Genomic DNA, 24573 nt, shown 5'->3' on the forward strand with positions numbered 1-24573 from the left:
ATACAAACTGAAGCAAATCTCATACAGGGTATCAGAAAATGTTTGTTGAAGAACACAGCAGGAGCCATACTGATACTATTAAAAATGCAAATTTAATTTCCAAAATAGTTCCAGAGAAACTTTTATTTTTCACATAGCCACAGCTGAATATAAAAAGGGCATTTGCTAAGGGTGACCTCTGCTAAGCTAACTTTCAAATACTGGGAGCAGGGTATGCCTCTGGCAGGTTGAAGAAGTGGTCCTTTACGCAGGCCTCCTTTGGGTTTGAACCCTGATACAGCTGAATGCCCTTTTTGAATTCTGAGATATAACCCCAACACTTCTATTGCCAGTCACTCTAAATTAAGACTCTTTTCTAACTTCTCAACTCAGCTACTGCAGTGAAAAAAATCAATTATTTTTACTACCAAATCTCAATTTTGTGACTGCTGCGTAGATAATTTGCTGATGGATACGTGAGTAATATCTATGTGTTGTCCCACTGAAGACTCCTTTATACTGGGAAATGCTCCTCTGAGGAGAAGCAGTTGATATGCAGAATCTAGCCATAAAATTTATAAATACAACCTGAAAATGTAGTTGAGACTGAATTTGTACATTTCACATGCAGACTAGCAGGAGGAGAGAGGATTTTACCAGAAGAGCTCCTCTTACCAAGAGATCTCATCAGGATAAAGGAGAAAATATCCCCCCAACCTTCAAATGATACAGGCCCTGAAGGGTTGATATGCACTCTGTTTTACATGATTGTAGATATTTAGACTTTTTAAGAACTCATTCCAGGGCAGAGGTGACTGATTTGCAAATACTCTTAAAGACATGATCATCAGCTGTATATTAGTGGAGCTCAAAATAGTGTTTAATGAGCCAGGAAGAAAGATAAATTGCTGAGTTCAGCTAAAAAAGACTATAGTAGCTACAGCAAGTATGTGTTTGAAACATTTGTCATTAATTAGGTATCGTCAGTTACCTCCTGGATGAAGGCAATGCCATCTTGGGCATCATAAAATCCATGGACTGCGGTCTATGTCTCCAGAATTTGATAATCCAAATTAATCAACTGGGCAAAACTCTCTTCCAAGCCATTAGAGCTATTGATTCATCTGAATCTATAACATGTTATTAAATTTTCATTCTTAGTAAAGATAGTTGATTTATATCAAGAAGGAAAAAAGGGAAAGATTGTGTATAGCAAGCAGTTAGGTAGAAGAATATCCAATAAAGAAAGTCTCTTAGCACACAGGGAGAAGCAGAAATTGTACAAGGTAGTGCTTCCATCCAGTATTGCGTAGGATTTCATTGATTTCATGAAATTTTTGGTCTCTGCATTGGTGTCTGCATGAATACACATTTTAAGAGGCAGGAAAGAGCCAGTTACTTGTTTCTTAAAGGCAATACACACCAATTTTCATCTGCCTCACAAGGATAGGTAAATTATATAAATCCAACTTCTTGAAATGAACCCCTACTATTTGTAGGATCATAGTCAGGAAAAATGGTTAAAAAAAAGTTCACCTGCATGCAACCTTCCCTAGTTAGTCTTCCCTAATTCTGGTCACTCCTTAATACTGCATGGAACAAAGGGAAAGCCCTTCTCTCCATGACTCTCTTGGAATACCTTCTTAAGACCTCTTCCACTTGGGACCCTGAAAATACAAAACTAGAATCACTTGCATATTCACTATAACAAATTCCAGTTGTCCTAATGCACCTAATGTCTTCTAGGTCACCCAGACATCAGGAGTTGTCAGAGTGGCACGTGACCAGTGGAATGGGTTTTTTCCTTACCTTATGCAAAAGGCTGTCTGCTCATGACCGGAGGATGTGGCCTCCAGGAACGTTCTCTTGAAGTCAGAATTTCTGTGGGACTGCTCTGACCAGTGTGAAGCCAAAGGACTGGATATTTTGTTTGGTGTGAAGGAGAGCCTTCAGGTGGTACAGAACCGACACAGGAACATCCAGTCCGTCAAGTATTCCTATGGCTCATTCTGTCCTAGGCTCAGGGTGGAACAGGGTAAAACCTAGCAGCAGGCTGGCGTGCCAGTTCCCCTTGGCTGTGCCAGACATACCTCAGCTGCAGCCGACAACCTGGCACAGGGGCTCAATTCATCAAGAGACGTTATATAACAAGCACAGAATTCCAGGCAGAAAAATTCAAACGTATCTGCACACAAAACCCTCATTGTCCAGTCCAGTCACTTCTGCTCAGCACCAGCTGCTTCTGTGAACAGTTTTTCAACTTATCCTCAAATGTATCTGTCTTTGATCATTTAATCAGTATTTAAAGCTCTGTGATGTTATTGATCCGCTTGTGCCTCCAGCATGTGTTTCCAATGGAAAATCCAGCAGAGGGGAAAAGTGTGGGATACCTTTTCATCGTCTGTAAGAAGAAAAAGATGCACTTTTCTCATTTCTGATTTTATAGTTTGTTGTATAATAGCAATAATCTCTTTTGCTTTCATATACTTGCAATAAATGGCTTTTGAGATCAATGAAATGTCTGAGCTTCACTTTGGCTATTAATCATTCTTAGTAGCATTTTATTGCTTCATATATTAGAAATAACAGAAATTATTCCTTAAACCTACCTAGATAGCAGAGGTCTGCAAATTTCATACCTAACTCTGAGAGACAAATTCACTGATGGTAATCCCTGTGTTGTCTTTTATAAGAGTAAGTAATAATAACAGCACTATGCCTTCCACCTGCAGGTTTCAACCCCCACTATACAATGCATTGAAGAAAAATGAACCTTGCTTCTCTGTTTGAAGGAGGGGAGAAGGTGAGTTTGAAATATCTGTGAAGAACTCTCACAAATTTTTTTTCTCATTATCTGAGAAAGCAGTACTTGTAACCTGGCAGAGTTTGTAATACCTGCTCTTGGTGCCATCCTGCTAACAAAGCTCCTTGGGAGCCAACCCTCTGGCTGCAGCTACAGAGCATGCACTGACTGCCCTGGGAGAGAAGCAGTGTCGCTGTTCCTCATCAACATCAGCAAGACTGGAGTGAAAAAAATATTCACTCAACAAACTTGCTCCACATGTTACCTAATTTGACCAGTTTTCATCCCTCTCTTTGCTCCCTACCCGCCTTCTGCCTAGGGTCTAATTGTGGCTTTTTGGGTAATCATGAAATAAAAATGGACAGTGACATCAAAGGAATGAAATTCCCTAAAAGTTCAGTTTAGAAAAATATATTCTAACCCTGAGAATAATAATATTTGCCTTTCACAAAAAATAATTACCGTGAACTTGAGCACAGTGTGCTATTCTCTTCTATTAGAATCTTCTGCATTGACATATATCTGCCTCTCAGATGCCTCTGCTTTGATCATCTATCATCCTTTATTCCAATAAAAATACAGAGCCTATTTCTCAGTTCAGTGAAATTCCATATTTGTTTACTCAGGTGGTGACATCAGCACAATTTCTTTGCATCCACGTGAGATTTACCAAATCTGGTAAGAAGCCATCGTTGTGACTCCCGTGGCAATGCTCTCTTTCGGGGCATCATGAGCAGTCAGTTGCTAAAGAAAACCAGAGCATTCTCACAATACAGCACAAAACACCTTACTATTGCCATAGGCTAGGTGAGGTCTAGCTGTGCCTGAATCCTGGCTGTTTGGGGATGGATGTTGTTGGGAGCTCAAAGAACCCAAAGCATCCTGTTTCTCCCATACACTGCATCAGGGTAAGGGCAGATGGCCAATAGATCTGAATGCCAGGTCCACCAGCAGCTCTGACAGCAAGAACATGCTGGGTGTGCACACTGGTGTCAGTTTGACAGCATTGCAAACACAGACCTCCTAATTCTAAAGACTTGTGGTGAGATAATATGAAAATGGGATGTTCATTCACATACTTTTCTGCAAGTTACAGAAAGCCAGAAAGAAATTGATCTGGGATATCACAACTCTATGTTTGGGTCTCAGCCAGCATGAAAAAAAAGGGGAAAAGCAGCTTTAATTGATTTGACAGCACTTTCATAACAGCCTCAGTGACTGGCTGGGGTTTTTCTTTGATAACTGAAGGACATACTTCAATTTCTTCTCCCATGTCTACTCTAGGTACTCTTCTTTCCAATGTTACATTATCTTCAACATTGTGTCATGGTTCTAAAACTATATCCAGGTCAGCTACCTCAATACTGAGAGTTAATTTTAATGCTTTCTGCAATTTAATAATGATCCATCCAGCTGAGCCTAATTCTGCAGGCAAAATAGGTCCATACTGTTAATGACAGCAATTTTATGTTATTGTAACACACAGTTGCAACAAGCGGTGTGTGAAAAGAACACCCAAAAAAGTCTACTTAAACCTTCCCTGTTTTTCAACAAATCCCTTGTTGTATTGCATTTCCACTAGCCTTACATGAGACCTTCTGCCACCCTCTGCATTACCTATATCTTAACCGTCCCTTTGTAGTCTATGGATTACTTCTCTCTGAATATTAGGAACCACATTTTAATAAGGGAAGTAGACAGGATTTACTCTTTATTCTCTGTCTTTTCAGGAGAGGATCAGAAAGAGCGAACTGGTTTCTGTTCCTTATGCATCACTGGCCAAAATCTTTCCACATTTCCATTCTAATCTAAATTACACTTGTATGACCTCAGACCATGACAGAAGAGATTCAAGACTGAAACTGAGAGAGCTCTTGTGGCTTGCTCTTGAAACTTTCAAAAAGTAATATTGAACTCCTCCAGCCTCCCTTACTCTTGCACCCTCTTTTCCCAAAGACATTTGTCAGGGATGGAGGAGGTGGTTGTTCATACAGCTCAACAAGGTCTTGCCAGGCCTCCTCCTAGCTGGGTTAAGTGCAGACCCTCCCTATATCCAGTGAATGCATATTAATCATATTAATGAAATAATATTTTACCTCCACCAGCTTGAGGAGGAGTATGAGGTCTCTTGCCTAAATATAAAACCTGATGACCATCTCAAATCAGAGATCCAGTTCAGTTATTCTCTCTCTGCCACTGGTCAATAGCATATGCTTAAACAAGATTGTATGAACACAGCATGTACAGAGTGATCCTTCCTCACTTTTAGAAATCAGCATTTTACTGTGATTACAAAAAGACCCTTGTTAACTAGTGAAGAGAGAACAGGAGTCTGGAAAGATGAGTTCTCTAAATGACTCTTCCCTTGAATTGCTTTGTGGCCTCAGGCAATTCACGAAGGTTGTGACTCATTTACCAAGTCAGTATGAAAATAGTCGTCAGACTTTGCAAGTTGGTAGGGTCTCAGTGCCCTCCTAAAGCTGTGTGATAACTGCAGCAAAGCTTGTGAGACAACAGCTGTGAAATCTGCTATGGCAAATAATGGAAAAATGTGCCTTAAAAATGCTCTCATATCTTGAAAACCAAATAGACAAATGAGGTTAGAAAGTTAGATCCAGGGAAATTTGCACAGAGTAGAAATAACAAAGACAAATTAGAGCTATGTAGTCATATTAAAGTAACTTTTTTTTAATTTATATTTTAATAAAAGTAACAGAAGTGCTAGTAGGCAGAGAACAATAGAATAAGTACCTTTCAAGCAAATGTTCAACAAAAATAATCAGTTCCATAACAGAGACAAAGAAACTAGTTTCGCTTCATTTGAAAGACAAAGGTTTTTCTCAGGACTTGCTATGTCCAAAAGTCTTTACAACAACTAAAGGGAGTATGCTGTAGATTCTTTCTTATGAAAATTACAAGATTTATGAGTTTTTCTTTATTTGAAAATTGATTTTAGAAACCTCTAAGGTATACCACAGTTAGGTTTTGGGAACATTATTTATCATTTTTCTGTGTTGAAGATGCTATTGTGAATCCATCAGTATGCCCTCTTGCTTAACTATAGTTTCCCAACATATTTTTGAAAGAGTTTTACAAAATTAGAAAAGAGAAATATAATCCCACAGAAAAGAATGCTATCATGCTATCTCTCTTAATTTCTATTTATTCTTCCATCTACAGGAAAAATAATAAAAATGAAGAAAACTAATTTTCCCAGCAAACTGCACATATATGTGGAAAAAATATGCATGTCTCCTTACTATATTCCAAAAAAATTGCATATTATCCATCAATAATATTATCTAGTCATGTGGAATATTAAATAATACGTTGGCTGCTTTCTATGAATTTCATTGAATTTTCCTTTTATACTTAAAATAATCTTACAACTTCACTGAGGAAAAAGGTCAATCAGAAAAATCAAATCATTTTCTTCACTATGTCAGGTAGAGAAGAGATTTTAGGTATCTTACATAATGGAGTTCTGTCTTGCCTCATTTGATAGTCTCTCCTCTTTTGCTTTGTCTGCTACTTAATATGGTGATAAATTTTCCTCTAAAAACTTCCAAGCATCTTTCATATTATGAAAAATGTATTTTGTGCATTATAAAACTGTCATTTACCCAGTGACAAATTGTCACACAATCCTTAATACATGTGTAGATTGATATGTTTCCCTTGCTCTTTAGAGTGTCATGATCAAAGCTTATAACCACTGCATTCTCATTTGTTCAGAAAATGTAACAATTAATAGTAAAAATTTATTTTTATAAAGGTACCCCTTCAAGATCACCTGACATATAAAGGTATATGCAAGGATTTTTCTTTTTTTTTTGCAAAACATTGCTTGATCAGCAGCAAGGAAATTGCTTCCCATCAAAACCAGAGTGTTATTATACGGCAATAACCTCATTAGATGGGTTTGCCTGTATAGAAAAGCTGACTAGAAAAGTTCTTTTCCAAAATATATTTTTTCTAAAAAAGCTATTTTCCAAAGTAATAGTTTGCTTTTTGAGTGCAGTGTCAGAGGGAATGCTTCCCAATCAATTTTGTTGCATAAATTTCTCTGTGAAGAACAGGACATGAAATTTGCTCTTTGCCTCAGTCTTTTAAGAGCAGCATGAAAGTCTCTAAATAAAATGGCTGGGATCAAAAGCAGCTGTGGCACGCGATCTGCCTCCATCCACAGAAAATCGTCAAGTCACCACATTGCATAGTCATAATGGATACTTCCCAGAATATTCTTTCTTAGCTCAATGGACTCATATGCCTTTGGTTATCTATTAGAAACTAGGGAATTCCACCTGCAAATCCATTCTCTACATGTAATATCATTATAGTTTGCTTTGTGCAAGGGAAATAGTAACGGTCAAGTCAAAGAGAATGTTCTTAGGGTTGTCAGGAAAGTGGTGCTGACCATGAATAACCAAACTCAGAAAAATAAATTCTGCTATGTCAGGCAAGCTGTTTTATTACTGGGTCTCTAAGAGAAAAACCAATACAGTAGAAGAATTTTCTAACACTACATCAGCATAACTGGTAAAAATCTACAAGGGTATAATAAGAATGTCTGACATACTATAGCTGCATAAACTCAGTGCAGTTGCCAGATGTTTCATGCCAACATCTGTATTAATAGTGGACTATCAACACCATTCTTTATTTAATTAAAAAAAAAATTAAAAAACCACACCAAAAAACAAACAAACAAAAAACAACAAACCCAATTCTAGATTAATTTCTTACATTTACTTCACAGACTTAAACCTGTCTTCCCAAAACTATGAATTTACTTAGAGCAGGAACAGACCTAGGCAAACTGGAGAGGGTTTGACAGAGTCACATTTCTAACTTATGCTTATGCCAAAAAGTATCTTTCTTCCAGTATGTGGTAAGGGATTAAGAATGCCTACTCATCATTCCTACAGCACTCTGAGAAGGACAAAAGCCAGATAAATATTACATTTAGTTTTGAATAATTTTCCAAAAATAATTCTTGTTTTATTGTGCACATGACTGCTCAGCTGCACAGGTCTGTGTATCTGGGAACGAAATGGAATGTTTGGTTGGACTCTATCTCAAAGGTCTTTTCCAGCCTAGCTGATTCTGTGATTCAGCGATTACAGGACAGGAGAAGTGCTCTTTGGTTGAATTATGTCATTACATGATATATTACATTTCTTCATACTATGGCAAATGGCCAACAGCATTGAAACATAGCTTTCATTAACGTCTAACTAAATTAATTGCAATGGGTACTATGCTCTGCTGTCATGAGTTATGTAACCATAATGTGGTCAGTGAAACTAAGTCATTCATCAGAAAATCAGTGCTACCAGCCTCCTTAGATAGCCGGTGGGTTACTTAGAGCTGAGTTTCCTGATACCATTCAGGTGCTTAGGAGTCACTTGAATACAGTAGTGTTTCCATCAAAGAACAGTGTGTGCTGCATTTGAAGTTACTCCTTCATCTTCATGGAGCAACAATGTCAATAATTGTCACAGAACTCTATAACAGACCCTGCTGCCTCTCAAGAGTTTCCAGTCTTTTGACATTTTAAGATAAATCATATTCCTAGTGATACATAAAATATTACCTTTAGACCACGTTTTGAGAACATCACAAGTGAGGAATTGGAGGACAATAGAACAGAATTTGCAAGGAAAACCTTTCAAAATAAATCCCCTCCAGCAGGGAAGAATTTAACATTTCAGCCCTGGTGAAGCAGAAGTCCTGGATAGCATCCAGTAACCAACCTGAGCAGAAAAGCTGCAGCTTAATTCCCTCACATAAAGGGAAGAAGCTTTCCCACTCCAGGCTCCCTCCCTCCCAGAGCAGCCCAGTGCCAGAGCATTATCTCCTGCAGTAAAGGACACCATGTCACACATCATCACCTCCCTGGCCGAAGGTGCTAAGAAGCCCCACTTCCACCAAGCCCTGGCTGTCCCCAAATGCAGAAGAGGGGTTGCAGTACAGAGGGGATGAAGTGCCGCGCATGCCAAGGGCGACAAATTGCCAAGACATAATGAAGTAATGTCAACTACCGCAGTGAGAAAAGGATCAAATAGAATTTGTGTGTTAAAGGGGTGTGAGTGTATCGTTTGACCTGAGTTTTGTGGTGCACGAGCACCCTGAAACTCCCATCCTGCTCTTCCTGCTGACATTTACCTGCCCACCACAGCTGCAACCTGGGATAATAACCAAATTGCCACTCAAGCCTCATCAAATCTCTAAGTTCAGCCATCTGTATGTTCTGAACCCCAATTGCATGGCTGGGCTCTGAATTTCCTGGAATTTAATCAGATGATTCTGGGTAAAAGCGAGATACAGACACATGGAAATGTAAGGGGAAAATGCATTTATAAAGGTTTTTAAATGATTTATGTCACACTAGTTGTTTTAGTGCTTAACTTAGTGCATCTAGGGAACCATTTAATTAGATCCCAACTATTAGCATGTTATAACAGGATTGGGAAATGTAACTATATTCTCAGTTGAGGCTTTAATATAAATATGTAATATTGACCTGCCTGCCTCCAAGTAAGACACTAAGGAATGAATTTATAATTGTCTTTTGAAAACAAAAATCAGCATAAAAGTTCTGGAGAACTAGAAATTAAGATTTGTTGAACAAGTATTCCTCATGATCCACTGAGTCAGTCAGTCACTATTTGGAACCTTCATATAAATTTGATTGTGAAACATCTATCAAATTATTCCTTTCTACTATCATGCTTATTTATTAAGAATTGTGAAAAAGTCAAGTTTCCTGCAACAGAACAGTAATTAAGTTACACCAAAATTTGGGATTCTCCTCTTCCAATTCTGAGATGCTTTCTGGTGGCACCAAAGGTTCTCTGTCCTCAGTTTTCTTTAAAGTCTTTTTAGATGAACATTTTCTACTTTATCTTGGATTATTTTGTGCTATATCTTTGCTTCCCTTCCTGTTTATCTATACCTGTTCACAAAGACGTTGCTCAAAAAAAAACAACAGGTGGACCTCATGTTCTTAGGCCACACTTGCCATGAAATACCGTGGTATTACTTACTTTTACTGTTTTATGTAAAAACCACAACACACATTCAGGTGCAAGGAACAGTGCAAATGAGCCAAGATATAATTATGTATAGTTGCATACATTTCACTCAAATTACATCACCATTAGATGATTCCCTTTTTGTTAAACTCAAATCAGGTTTGCGAATAGGAGTTGGTAGATATTTCTGTGCTATTTTTACGATGATAAATTTTAAAGAGACCACAGACCTTATGAAATCTTTGCAGTTCTGAGCTGGAAGCATGCAGGCTTTCGTCAGCAGGACAGCAATCTCTCTTCATTGCCTCAACCTCCAGGCTTGTCTTGCAGAAACGTTTACTATCCATGGTAAATATCACAATCTTCTCTGTGTGGAGAAGTTAAAGGAAGAGGCTTTTTCTATCCTGAAAGCCGAAAAAAGATATCCAAGAGGTTGAAAAGAGCAAAATCATTCTGTTAGTATAAACCCTTTATCACCCTTGACCTTGACTTCAGCCAGTTTATATTAGCAGTTGTCCATCTATATTTATATAAAAACCCAATTGCTGGGAGTAAAAAGTTGGAAATAATCTATTCATACATACACACAAAGTTATAAATACATCTGTTGGTAATTTAAATGGACTATGTTACACATGCTGTCCCCCAGGTCAGTTCTGAAATCTGAATTTTATTTGTCCATCAACAGAGAATGAGGGTGTCAAGCCTGTGGCTATTTCAATCCTTGGGAATGATTCCAGTCAGGCAATCACTTGGGAAAGGTGTGATTTACCAGAGGCCTGTTTTTGCATTAGTTCACGGGTCTATTAACAAATACACAGGAAAATTGCAGCTTTGGAGCAACAATAATAGAGGATTACAAAATGCTGCAATTCAAGAAACACAACTCCTTGAAGACATGAAGTATTCCTTTTCTAAGCAACCTTAGAAGAATTAGTCATAAAATGGCCTTATTTAAGAATCTGATCCATCTGGCCTACCTTTGTTAATTAGTAAGAATGTTACTTAATAAATAAGACTCCCAATTTCCTTCAAGAAAGGGCTTGCTAAGATCCAAAAATCATGATTTAACAGTTTCATAATGATTATGACATATCAGAGAGAACCAAGTTATAAAGCACATCTGAGACATCAATTGAATCCCATTTCTGTAGGCCAGATATGGGATACAAATTTCCAGAGTGGGATGTTGAAGGATCTCTCATTAATGGCATTTGTGTGAAAAATCTAAAGTGATTTTCTGGGGAAAAGAAAAAGATAAAAACCCTAGCTTTGCATGAAAAACGATCTGATAGAAACATTTTATTCAGTCAGTCTCACTGAAATTGCAGGTAGAATTTATAGAATTCCTAGAATTCCTGCTTCTGAAGGGCTCATGTCTCAGAAATATGGAAGGTTGCTTCCTTGCTTTTACAAAAGACACAGCTGTATATTTCACTGCAAAGTGCATTAAGGCACAAGAGAAATATCTTTCCTTTAGTCTTGCAATGTGTTAAGCATACCCCAGGTATGTAACAAATAATAAATAAAATAACAGTGTAAGCGTGGCTGGGATTAGAATAGCATTCCCATACTCTGGAGTCTCTGTCATGCTCTTTCATCTCACTCTTGACAGCCCACTTGCCAGTTCACATCATAGTTTGAGAAAGATCTGCCAGAGCATCAGCTGCACAAGAGAACAAGAAACCCAGGATCTATTTTTCATTAACTTGCTCTCTGCATTGGTGAATGAATCTCATCAAGACCTTTGAATACAGCTAGTGAGTACTGACCAGTGCAGAAATGGAGTGCAACGTCTAACATTCCTTTCCCATGAATTCTTAATCTGTCTTCTGAAAGAACTGGCAAAACACATATTCTCCAATTTTCCCTGTCCTTTATCTGCTTTAATCCTTTGCTGGTGTATGACTGTACTGCCTATGTTAGAAAAGCCTGGAGAGGAGGTCTGCCTCCAAACACGATTATCTAGGATGCAGCAATTTGGCACATACAGGAAGATGAATGCAAACTGTATAATGAATGCTGGAACTCACCTCAGCCTGGCACTGATGGAGTTAAACACAGTCCCGAGCACTGTGACTGCCCCACCTTTATATTTTATCTGACAGTTCTCTTTCTCTCCCTGGATTGTCATGTAGCCCTTTTGCTCTGTCTGTTCACATTACACAGTAACTCCTCTGGTGTCTCTTTCAATTTCTTCCATGAGATGCATTCCCTGTCACACATTAAAATTTGTGCACAAAAGATTTCCTTAGGCTCACTGTTGCTTTGGCACACTTACCTTTATTAATAAATACTTAACCAAAAAAAAAAAAAAAAAAAAAAAACCACACACCACAAACACCCCAAACAAACAACAACAAAAAAAAACCAACCAAAAAACAAACAAACAAACAAACACAAAACCAAAACAAAAAACAAAATACAAAAAAAAAAAAAAACAAAAAAAAACCCACAAAAAACCCCCCCACAAGCGATCAATATATGTCTGGCCAAAATATCACAGCATCTACAAAAGTTGATTTTCACCACATAGGTCTTAATAGACTGCTAGCATAACATCTCCCTGTGGAGGACCACTGAATTCTTCCATGGCTGAACTGGTTTCAGTGTTTCTATCGGTAAGCAGAGAAACCTCTAGCAACATGAAATGATGGTGACAAAGGCTTTGCTAAGAAAATAAATTCAGATTTGTGAAAAAAGACCATACCTGTCGTCAGGCAGGGGCAGACAAAGAAAACATGACCCCTAGCACTACAGGCTACGTTGCTACATCCATAAAGAGTAGGTGGATCTCAATCTCCAAGGAGAATTGGCAGGTAAGACTTGATATGAGGATATTCAAGTTCTGCAGCTGAGAAGTTCACATATCCCTGAATAACTCTTTAGTGCTCCTCCCCTTTTCCCAGATGGCTTTTGGATGTGATCTGAGCTGACACCCACAGTTGTGTGTTTGAACAGCTCTATTCAGTGCTAGGTTACAGTTTATACATCAGCTTCCCAGACCTAAAAATCATGAAACTCATGATTATGTTTGTCAGCCCATCCTGAGATTTTACTTCATTATGAAGTTTATCGAAAAAGAAATATTGAGCACTTCTTTCTCCTTTTCAGATATTTTAAATGTACAGAAACACATACTGAATAATATACATTCCTCCTAGAGGATTTGTATCTCTGTATCTGCAATAGTTCACAAACCAGAAAAGCTTATTTTAAGAACTTTGCACAACTAAGTTCTTGTTTGTTAATATATGGTTTTGTCCTTTTTGATTTTAAAACACATAAAGGCAACATAAATGAAAACACATATAAAAAGAACTCCACATGCTTTCCACAGAAAATTTAAACATTTAAAATGAATGAATTCTGAAAGGAACAGCTTTGAGTGTTATTGAGTGAAAAAGCAGATGGCACAAGGATACATTAGTGTCACAGAGCATTATCTTCATCCTTAGGAGCGGAGATGGCACCTCAATGATGCACTGGGCTTTTTGCAGCGCTTTCTAGGTGGTTCAAGTCATAAAACATAAAACGCCTTGTTTCCTGCTGAAGTTTTGTACCAAAGAAAAGAATGTATCTATCATTTACTCTTTGCATATAGATTGCTTCTCTAACAGGAAAATTCAGCTTAAAGCTGATAAGTCATTTAAATCTCACCTAAAACCTCAAAACAGGGCGTAAGTGTGAGTTAAACAATGCATGAACCTTAAGCTAGCCTTTGCAGAAGGGTAAATTCGGTTTCTTTAACTCTAGCACACTAGAAATATTTTCAATTATAGGGATGATGAAGGTTTGGCCCATGAAGACACCTACTTGTTTCTTTCAATTTACTCTTTCCAGAAGCCTGAATATTTTTCCTTTGCATAGACATGTGAAAGATGCTTATAAAATAATTTTTCAGTATTTAAAAAAAAATGTTTACAATCATCCAAACATAATGTGAAAATCTGTGTCAGCTCCAGATTGTATTCTGTGAAAATTTGGTGCAATTAGAGAATCTGGTGCTTTTGAGATCTTCGCATTCTCTACAGCTCTCTGAAGAGGAGGTTGTAGCAAGGGCTCTTCTCTCGGGTTACAAGTGACAGGACAAGAGGAAATGGCCTCCAGTTGCACCAGAGGAGGTTTAGATTGGAGATCAAGAAGTATTTCTTCACTGAAATGGTGGCCAGGCATTGGAGCAGGCTGCCCACGGCAGGGGTGGAATCACCATTGCTGGAAGTGCTCATAAAATGTGTGCACTTGAGGGCATGGCTTGGGGCTAATATGGTGGTGCTGGGTTAAGAGCAGGGCTTGATAATCTTGAAGGTCTTTTCCAGGTTTAAGGTTCTGTCTTACCAAGGGTCACAGTGTCTTACCCTAGGCTCTACCATTCCCCAACCCAGAAAGCAGCAGCAGCAGCCAGGATAAGGCAGGGAGGCAGCTCACCCTTCTCTGACATCCAGCCAAAAATTTTATAAGAAAATCAAACCAGAAAAAAAAAAACAAACAAACAAACCAAAAACACATGAACAAACCAATAAAAGAGATCCTATTCATCATAGAATTATACTTCATGAAAATAAAATTATTTTTATTAAACACATTATTCTCAGTTTACTTTACAGCAGTCTTAGGACAAGATCTTTTGCTAGACAGACTACAGGAATATTAAATACCTTTTCCTGTCCTCACTCTGGGGTCACCCTTGTCTCTTACACCGCTTCCCATCTTCTCAAACACGCAGGAATAGACAAGCCTGTGTCACTGTGTGACTTTGATGGAACCAGGAAGTGTTCCCACTCCAGTATGACATTTTAATCTTCATTAATTTTCACCTACTTTAAAAGAAACTCCTCGGGACACAATTCAACCCTGCAAGTCTGTGTAAGCGTTCCCCAGGGTTTGCTGTGCAGCCAGACATTGAACGTGTGTCTGGATGGCACCGCACAGAGAGCAGCTGTGTGCCAGCAGGGTGAGAGCTAGGTGACCACGTGAGTCTCTCTGCTGCTTCCTGATCAAGGTTAAAATAATTTATACCAAACTGCCATCTGAGACTGGGCCTCGATCCAAGCATGCACACCAGGCTGCAGTGTCCTTTTGCTAAAGAGGATGCTGAGAGCGCGGGGCCTTGCCCGCAGCATAGAGAAATAGTCCGCGCGCCCACGTCTAAATTTCTCGTGCATTTCTGATGAGAAGGTGGCATGAAGACATGTCCATCGCAGGACAATTGCCTTTGGGACTGGGATGTACCTGCTCCCTCCAGGAACCCACTAATCACACCTCAGGAAGACAAACAGAACAGCTATTCCTTAAAAATAAACAGGGGAGATTCTGGAGATCTCTCCAGACCCTCCAGCCTTTCTCTTTCTTGCACCATTTACCTTGCAATATTTTTGAACCATTCACATAAGAACTTCCATGAAACCACGGAGAAAAATCACTTGTTCCTGTATATCTGTCACCCTGTTTTTCATATCATAACTGGGGGAACATACAGGAGCAATAGGGAACTTTAATGTGGGATGCTATTAAAAAAAAGGAAAGAATTTATTTGCTTAAGTTCCAGAAGGGTTTTGTATTACTAATTTATTATTAGGGGAAAAAAACCAGAAACAACAACAACAAAAAACCCCCACGTTATTGTAAATGACAATCCAACTCCAGTAAAACTGGTGAGAAGCAATAAACTGAAATTAGCCACAAGAGAGCTCATTTTTTCAAAATGGTCAATGGAGTCATTTATTTCCACAAAAATACTAAATAATATGAAAGTCTACAGACTTCAAATATGCTATTGTTCATATACTACTGTGCATTTACAAGAAGATGGCAAAAGATTATTTGTCTTTAAATGTTTAAGTTGATAACAGAGGAAAAAGTTATCAAATGAGAAAGTGTTCCTACAATGCCTTAACTAGTGGGCGCAAGATGATTCACGCTTGACGTGAAGGGTCCGTGTGACAAAATATGACTATAGCAATGCATATGGATAAAGGCATTACAGGCACCCAGAGTGAGCACTTTTGGATCCTCATCTCGCTATTGTTCTGATGAATAGAACCAAAACAATCCCCTTCCAAGTGGCAAACATGCCTGCTCTGAATAATCCATTCAGCCCTAGTCAAACTTGCAGATGAGCTTCTGTGAAGACAGGCTGAAAAAAAGAGCTTCTTGTTTATTTATTTAGCATTGAAATGAGAAGAGACAAGGTAAAATGAGGTCACAGAAGCCGATTTTTGATGTGTCCAGTTAGGACTCAAACTGTGATTTGCCAGTAAAAGAGAGAAGAGCCAGTGAAATGCCTTTTGAATAAACTCCTGGAGAATCTGATAAGCAGGGGTGTGATCAGGTAGGCATTACCTCATTAAATGTGGGATTTGTCTCATCTACTTCAGCCATCTGGAAGTCAGGCATATGGTATGAGCCATTTGGTAGATTGTGTTTGAAGACAGTTGAGAGAACAAAGCTTTCAAAGAGGGTTGATAAGTCCTGCCTATCTCAGGAATGGACAAATTTTTGATTTAAAGTCTTTTGCCTGTAAGGTCAGTTGTTGTCTCTCTGTGATAAGCTTGATTCAGATACCTAACATTTAAATAGATGTAATTAGTAAAGATTAGTACTTGAAATGCTCCAGCTGCTTAATGAAATACAGACTCCTCTTCTGAAAGCCAGGTTAGTCAGTGAAAGTAGGTGGTACAGGTTTCAGCTTGATGGTGAAAAAAGGTCAACATCCACCACTGCCTGTTCATTATGAGACCCAGTTTAGGCCTAAGGAGATGTTGAGCCCCAAAATATTGGTAAGTGGTGGCATCCTGACTCCTCCTCTGTTGGTCAGTTCTGGAGATAAGATGAGACTCCCTTGTGACACAGCCTTATGTATCAAAAGAAAAGAAAAATAAAAAGAATCATGTCACATTGAATATTTATAAACCTAATGTTTCAGGCTAATTTTTTTTACTTGTGACAGCTTAGACAAGTGGAAATAGGCTGGTTACTTGAGCAGAAATTAAATGAAACACAGTGAGAAGTGGCAGGTTTCCTCTTCTGTGTAGGTTAATGAGACCCTGTAGGACAGCAAGAAGGTGGTTTCAGCTGTTCTGATTAGCTTGACCTAAAAGCCACTTCATGATTCACACACAGGAAATGTAATTTAAAATGATCAAACTGATGTTCAAATAAAGACTAGTTAACTATAGAAATTTTGAAATACCCTCTTCACAGCATCTTCTTCTCCTTCCAACCCCATGCCAGGTTTTATTGAATATAATGTTCTGGGCTGTGAACCACTCCCACCAGAAATCGTGTATGTTTTAACAGACAGGAGAATTTTTCAGCACTCTTGCAAGTCAGATCTTCAAATACAAATGGCTTTAAATTCAGGACTACCACACCCCACCCTTTCTTATGCCTCCTTGCTGACCTCCACAGCAGTTTGTTTGAGGGACCCCTGTGCTTGGCTTGCTGGTGCAATCTGACTGGGAAGGAGCTTGCTGGAAGCCTTCACTGCATGGGAGTGCGCTGCTGATTGCCTGCTTTGGGGAAGCTGGCCTGGAAACCTACTGGGAATGCTCTCGTTATAGCTGAACACTGTCCCTGCCAGGTTTTCTCCTACTGCTAGCCATTTTCATTGGGGGTGCAACTCCATTGCTGATAGGGAACTACTGGCATTTTAATCAGGGTCATTTCATTCTAATCTGACTGCTGGTGAAAAGGGAAAAAAAAGGGATGTATTTGATCCATCCTTCTAGCAAGGCAGAATTTTTCTTGTTGGATACTACAGAGCCAGAGGTAAAACTCTTCAGATGATTTGAAACTCAATTCTACAAACAATGGTTTGAAATGAAATGTAAGCTGCAGGTTCTGCTGTAATGAGAGCAACAGTTTGGACAAGGGAAATAAAGTTGAGGCATATATTTGTAATGTAAATCTGCACATTAAGTGCTCTTTGTACTTGTAAAGAATTCTCTTTGTGTGTGTTAGAAACATATTTGGACAAGGGATATCAAAAAAGCACAGGAGCAAGTTCCTTTTTTTTCCCTCCCCCATTAGTACATAGCCTGAAGTCTTTTCTAGGCCAGAAAAAATCTCCTTAATGTGGTCATTGTCCTATAGCAAATTAGTAGAGATCATCAAATCGTTCATTCTACTGAAGGCTATTTCCAATCTATCTCATTAGCACAATGTTCAATCCAGTTAAAGCTGAGTCAAACTAAAATGAGCAACTAATGGACTAAAATACTGCATTTTTTTAATATAAAAGTTCATGAACTCAAAATACAGTATCTCATATACAAGATCAAATTATAGATTGCAGAATTTTCTTCAGAAGAACTTTAAAAATAGATTATAATGTATCTATGCTTGATTTCTTCTGAGAGAAAAAAATACTATGAAGGGGTTATATTGACAAAATGCCACAAAGACTAAGTTAAATTCCAAATTAAATCTTGGAAAATATTATTTTTTTCTTGTATGTCTGAATATTATAAAAGTAGAGATTGAAGGGAGCCCCGCCAAATACCATCCAGGCCATATTTAAATTTGAAAGCAACAGTAAACAGCATGTAATCTATGCAGATTTTAAAACAATACAGGCTCTGCCACACATTCGAATTTGCACCTGCACAGCCAAGCTTTTGGGATTTGTTTCTGTTGATGTGTAAGGTTCACTTGTGTAAGGTATGTTCTAACACTCTGGTGTAAAACAGACAGAGAGTCTCACATTTCACTCCGGGCATCATCCCTACAGTGCTCTTCTGAAATTCTGGCTACTAGTTCCTCTCCTGGTGCCACAGACGAGTGATTGCAGCCTGCAGGGGTCCCAGGCCACGTTCAGCACACATCTACACGCTCAGTTTCAGGCAGACATTAGGTGGCTTTGCCAAGCCAGTGGGAAGCAAATGAAATCTCCCCAGACAAGCTGTCAATTTGCTTTGCCTGGGGTAATAGACTGTGCCATTCACTCTGTGGGCTTATGCAGGGTGGACATATGCATGAGCATGTAATTTCTCATTTCAGAACTGTTGCTTAACTTAAATAGCTTTCACAAGGGGAAAAAAAAAGCTAAAAAAAAAAAAAAAAAAAATCATGTCCCTGCTGTTCTCTATAAAATTGTCTTGAAGATTGACTGGAACTGACCCTATACAAGTTAATTAGTGTATAGAAATGTGGAGGTTTTGAACTGCAATATGAAAGAGATAGAAAATGGTGTCTAGTATTAAAAAAAGGCCAAGAAACTGCAAAACCAGCATCACAGCGATGGTAGAACCCTGAGAAATACCAAACAACAATTTAGCAAAACAAATTTGCTTAGCTTATCCAAAAGTTTGAATTGTAATATGTTTATCTATAAAGAGGAGAGCACATGCTTACCAAGGACAGACTTGGCAGGGATCAAAAATATTCACTGGCAGTGGGAGACAAGGTTTGCTTTGCACAGACAGCACAGGTTTTAACATAAACTACTGAAATGAATAATACTGAATAGTGTCAATTTGCTTTCTGGAGAATATTTGTTAATCAAAAATGATCACTGGGCTCTGACATATCAGTCAGAGTAGGCAGTCACTTCTGGCCTCCAAACCCCAGGAAGATGAATTATAAGTGGTGGTCTCAGGAGCGCATAATGTACCAAGACCAGTATTTCACTCCTTGGTCAGAGTTTTGAGATGCCATGAACAACAAGGAGGAGAAATGGCTACACTATCTCTTTAGCAAGTTTGTGAAGATAAATTCTAACCTTAGTTTATATTAATTTTATTATATAAAATAAATTTATACTGACTTTTATTATATCAAGCTTCTTCTGGTTTATCAAAACAGTTTTACTCATGGCAAAAATAAGAAAAATTGCACTCACTTTGTCCATGAAACAAAGTGGGAACTTCACATAACAATAGGCAACCGAGACCTGGAATTCCAGAGACATTTGGTACAATATTTCTCATCAGAATTCTTTTTAATATACAACTGTAAAATTTTTATATAGCCTTGATATGTCAAATATGGAGCCTTCCTAAGATCTTTAAAAGTATGAAACCACCAGTGTACCTGGACATTAGTACAAGAGAACCTTCATCCTCCAAAGAGCTAATTTTACAGTCATAGTTTACAACCTGTAGCTGTAGGAAGATGGTTTTGTCCTTGAAAGGCAGTCAGTGAAAAATTGCTTCTCAACATAAGGTGATTTTTCTCACACATTCATAAAAACAGAAATGGAATGTTTTCCAGATTTTGTTTGCCCACAGTATTTGCTAGGAAAATGTCTTTCTTGTTCAAAATTTTTAATTGTGAAAAAGAGATCCTGTGAGAAAAGGAATCCTTTGGTAAGCTCTAGCTATAATAACAATGTCTGTAACTTGTGTTCTTTTGTGTGTGTGTTTGTGGTGGCTTAGTTTTCTTTTATTTTGAAGGAGAGATATCCTCTCTTTATGACCAAGTTGTTTGTCTCCCTGTTCAGCTTACATTATTTGACATTTCAGGGGGAATGACTTACAGTTCAGAGGCATTAGAGTTATGATCATCACAAGCCTTTATTTTGGTGAAATAAGCACATTTCTCTGTCCATCATCTTGCCTTCCAGCACTGACGACAGAGGGGATGCTGACAACTGTCAGCGCTATTAATGTGCACTGGGGAAAGAGAAGGGAAAGGCTAGAGCAAGGAGCTTTTACTATTATTGTTGGAAAATGTCTTAATCCAGTAACAAAATACAACAGGTGAAAGCCCCAAATTTCACAGCTACAGCAATTCTATTATTCAGATCAAATTTTTGCAGTCTGGCCTCATGCTGGCATCTATCAAGACTAAGTGTAAAAAAACCCATACAGATTGACAGCATTTAGGAATGAAATTTTCCCTGTGTAGAATGGAGTCGCTTGCAGTCCAGTGATGTTCATGAAATTCAAGTAACTTTTGCATGGCTCAGCCTCCTGGTTACCACATCTGTCCCTGTCAGGAATTTCCAAAAAGCCAGTGTGCTGGAACCTCATGTTAAATTTCAGGCTCTCTTTGTATTGCCATCAATGTGACCTCACAACAGACTGACTTGGCTTTATGTTACTGGGCAGCTACATCCCCTATATAGACAAGAAAAAGGCAAACAGTGCACCAATAATTAAAGAGGGTAGAAAGAAGGACCCCAGAAACTACCTGTCAGCCTTCCCCCTGTGCCTGGGAAGATCATGGAACAGATCCTCTCAGCAGCTCTGCTAGGGCACGAGGAGGACAGGGAGGAGATTTGGGACAGCCAGCACGGCTTCACCAAGGGCCAGTCCTGCCTGCCCAGCCCAGGGGCCTTCCACGATGGAGGGATACATCAGTGGGCAAGGGCAAGGCTCCAGATGACATTTGTCTGTATTTCTGTAAGGCCTTTGACACATTCCCCCACAACATCCTTCTCTCTAAACTGGAGAAAGATGGGTTTGATAATTGGATTGTTCAGTGGATGAGGAACTGGTTGGACAGTCACATCCACAGTGTTGTGGTCAATGGCTCAGAGACCTGATGGACACCAGCGACAAGTGGTGCCCCTCAGGGGTCAATACTGGGATGAAAATTGTTCAAAATCTTCACCAATGACAAAGACGGTGGGATTTAGTGCACTCTCAGCAAATTTACAGGTGGCACCAAGCTGAGTGGTGGTTTGACACACCTGAAGGATGGAACACCAGCCAGAGGGCCCTGGGCCTCATGAGCTTCAGCAAAGCCAAGTGCAAGATGCTGCACTTGGGCTGGGACAATCCCAGACATGAATACAGATTGGGAGAAGACATAAATAAGAGCAGCCCCACAGAGAAGGACTTGGGGGTGCTGGTGGATGACTTGGAGAGGCTGGACATGAGCTAGCAATGTGCACTTGCAGCCCAGAAAGCCAAATATGTCCTGGGCTGCATCATAAGCAGTGTGGCCAGCAGGGTGAGGGAGGGGATTCTGTCCGTCTGCTCCACTCTCACGAGACCCCACGTGGGGTGCTGCATCCAGCTCTGGGATTTTGGGCACAAGGAAGACAGGAACCCATTGGAGCAAGGCCAGAGGAGGGCCAGATAAATGATCAGAGGGCTGGGACACCTCTGCTGTGAGAATAGACATAGAGCTGAGTTTGTTCAGCCTAGAGAAGGGAAAGCTCCAGGGAGATCTTATTGCTGCATTTCAATGCTTTAAGGGGGCGCACAAGGAGGGTCTGTTGCAATAAGACAGGGGCCAGTGGCTTTAAATTCACAGAAGGTAGATTCAGGCTACATATAAGGAAGAAATCATTTTAAAATCAAAGTGGTGAAGCATTGGAACAGGTTTCCCAGAAAGATGGTGCCCCACCATGTAGACATTCAAGGCCAGGTTGGATGGGGCTCTGAGCAACCTGATCTTGAAGTTGCCCCTGCTCCCTGCAGGGGTTTGGACTAGATGGCCTTTAAAAGTCCCTTCCAGCCCAATCCATTCTATGACTCTCAGGTGCCTGCTTTCATCCTTGTGGAGTTTTGCAGCAATATTCTCTTTAACATTAACAACTTCTTTTTGCCCCTACTGTATTGCCAGGAAAAAAGGGATGAAAGCAAAAATGACATTTCTGCGCCTGCGAGACAGTCAGCACAGCTGACAAGACACTGTGTTGGTGACAGACTGAAGAAATCTTGTCTGGATAATGCAAAGCACAAAACAAGCCAATATTCACTCTTCAGCATCACAAAACATATATATGATATTTTTCCATATTCTACTCATCACATTTCTTACCTTAGTGCTTTGCTCTCTATAGCAGTTAATACTTGTCTTGGTAAATTCTGACCTCTGTCATGTTAGAGGACCATGAGCTTTTGTAATCCTGGAACAGGTCAGGTATCTGAGGGCAGAAAATAAAGGTCAATTGTCTCTTTGCATCATTCCTGTAAACCGCAGCAGTATTACTACCTGGTCTAGGTAGTTCGAACCAACCATAAGGAGAGATTCTGCCAGAAGTGCTTCTGCAATTCTGAGTTTAGCTTCAGGAGACAGATAAATACAAACAAATCTGCATGTCAGGGGCAGCACACAAAAAAGAATCTCTCTCATAATAGCAACCTATTAAAATGCACATAAAATAAGAAAGGGAGGGGAATTAAAAAAGAAGTTCATTTTTTGTGTAACTTCCTCTTTATAACTTCAATTTTGAATTATCAAAATACAATTGAACTCATCATTACTGAGGAACCTTTAAAATACTCACATAATTTTCCTCTCCCCTGCAGTTTCCATGAAACAGATGCATGTGCCTATTAAGTTATATTTTATGATTCATCTGGGACAACTTAGCTCAGACGTATCTTTTTGTTTGCTACAAGAACAGCCTAGATTGATTTTTTTTTTTGGCAAATTAATTCTTAGTAAATGACAGAGTAAGGACTTTAGCTCCCAAAGTCATAAAATTATTTCTTCTACTGCATGGCAAGCCAAAGCAATGCATAGCTAGGTTTTTGTAAGCAATCAGGGTACAAAATTAAGGACACATGTCCTGACTGCACTTAATGCATTAACAGCAAGCAGTCCCATAGTATGGAGCTAGAATAGGTTCAGCTGTGGGATGGAGCTTTAATTGACAGTCTTCAGGCGGCTCCCTATGGGGCATTGCTTCTCCCGAGTCACCAACTCACTTACTTTTGTAGCCCTCTTCATGTGCCTGAGTGCTTCAGAGGGCCCTGGCAGCTACAGCTGATGCATTTAGCCCAGAGATTCAGCAGTAAGGTGGTGGCTTCAATAAAAGTGTCATCGAGCTTCTGGGCTGATGAGCCAGAGCAGCCTGTAAGGTCATCAATCCTGATCACTGCCTGGGAACACCTGGCACTAATAGTGTGAGATGGTTTTTAGTGAAGACAGAGTGTACGACATTGCATTATATAGCAAGGGACTTATTCTTAGATAAAATAAAGCCAGCTGAGAAGGACCAGGCTGGTTATCTTGATGCTCAAGTTGTTTCCCCCATCTCTAAGCTCAGGAGTCTTTGACTAGCAGAGACTCCACTCCATTTCATTATATATCTGCAACATAAACAGTTCTATAAGCAAGTCTCCATCACACAGGTCATTAGGTTTACTGTGATCTAAAAAGGCAATGGCTTTAGACACTTTATCATATACTTTAGTGGAAAGTATTTTTTGTATCACATTATTTATGTAACAAGTCCCAGGGTATATTATGAAACTTCGAGGCTCTTGCACTTGATGCTTGAACTACTAACCATACCTTATATTTGCTAACTTTATTTCTGGCTTTTGCAGTTTGCCAGATAATTGTGCCACAGTAGCTTAGTTCTCATGGAAAAGCTCTGACCTCTGCTTCTAGAGGAAAAGCTACCTGTAGTTACCATTGCTAACAAAGTAAATAATTCAGAGATGTCCACTGGAATCTCCAGTCAGCAAGAATCACATTCCTTGAACTTGAAAGAGAAATCATAAAATTGCAGAATCACAGCTGGAGTTACAGGGGTTGCACAAGGATCATTGAGCCCAACTACCAGCCCTGCACAGGAATATCACCAAGAATCACACCATGTGCCTGAGGGCACACCCCATGTGCTTTGTCCAAAGCTTCTTGAACTCTGTCAGGCTGGTGCTGTGACCACTTCCCTAGGCAGCCTCTTCAGTGCCCAAACACCCTCTGGGTGAGGCACCTTATCCTGATATCCAACCTAAACCTCCCCTGACACAGCTTCAGACCATTTCCTCAAGTCCTGTCACAGTCACCACAGAGAGGAGATCAGTGTCTGCCCCTCCTTTTCCCCTCCTGAGGAGGTTTTAACTG

At 39.4% G+C, this 24573-nt stretch overlaps 1 long non-coding RNA gene across 2 annotated transcripts; it reads right to left on the bottom strand.

Moving 5' to 3' along the window:
- Positions 1 to 74: 74 nt before the first annotated feature.
- LOC120755941 (uncharacterized) lies at positions 75 to 23222 on the bottom strand. Of its 2 annotated transcripts, XR_005701943.2 has the most exons (5): positions 23003 to 23222; positions 22534 to 22639; positions 10050 to 10223; positions 1789 to 2380; positions 75 to 1646 (listed from the first exon to the last, which is right to left on the bottom strand). It is a non-coding gene; the product is annotated as an uncharacterized LOC120755941 (long non-coding RNA). The 2 variants fall into 2 exon arrangements; XR_005701942.2 differs by having other exon boundaries at positions 135 to 2380; positions 23003 to 23201.
- Positions 23223 to 24573: the final 1351 nt, after the last annotated feature.

Source organism: Hirundo rustica, chromosome 8, assembly GCF_015227805.2.
Source record: "Hirundo rustica isolate bHirRus1 chromosome 8, bHirRus1.pri.v3, whole genome shotgun sequence".
Taxonomy (NCBI): Eukaryota; Metazoa; Chordata; class Aves; order Passeriformes; family Hirundinidae; genus Hirundo; species Hirundo rustica.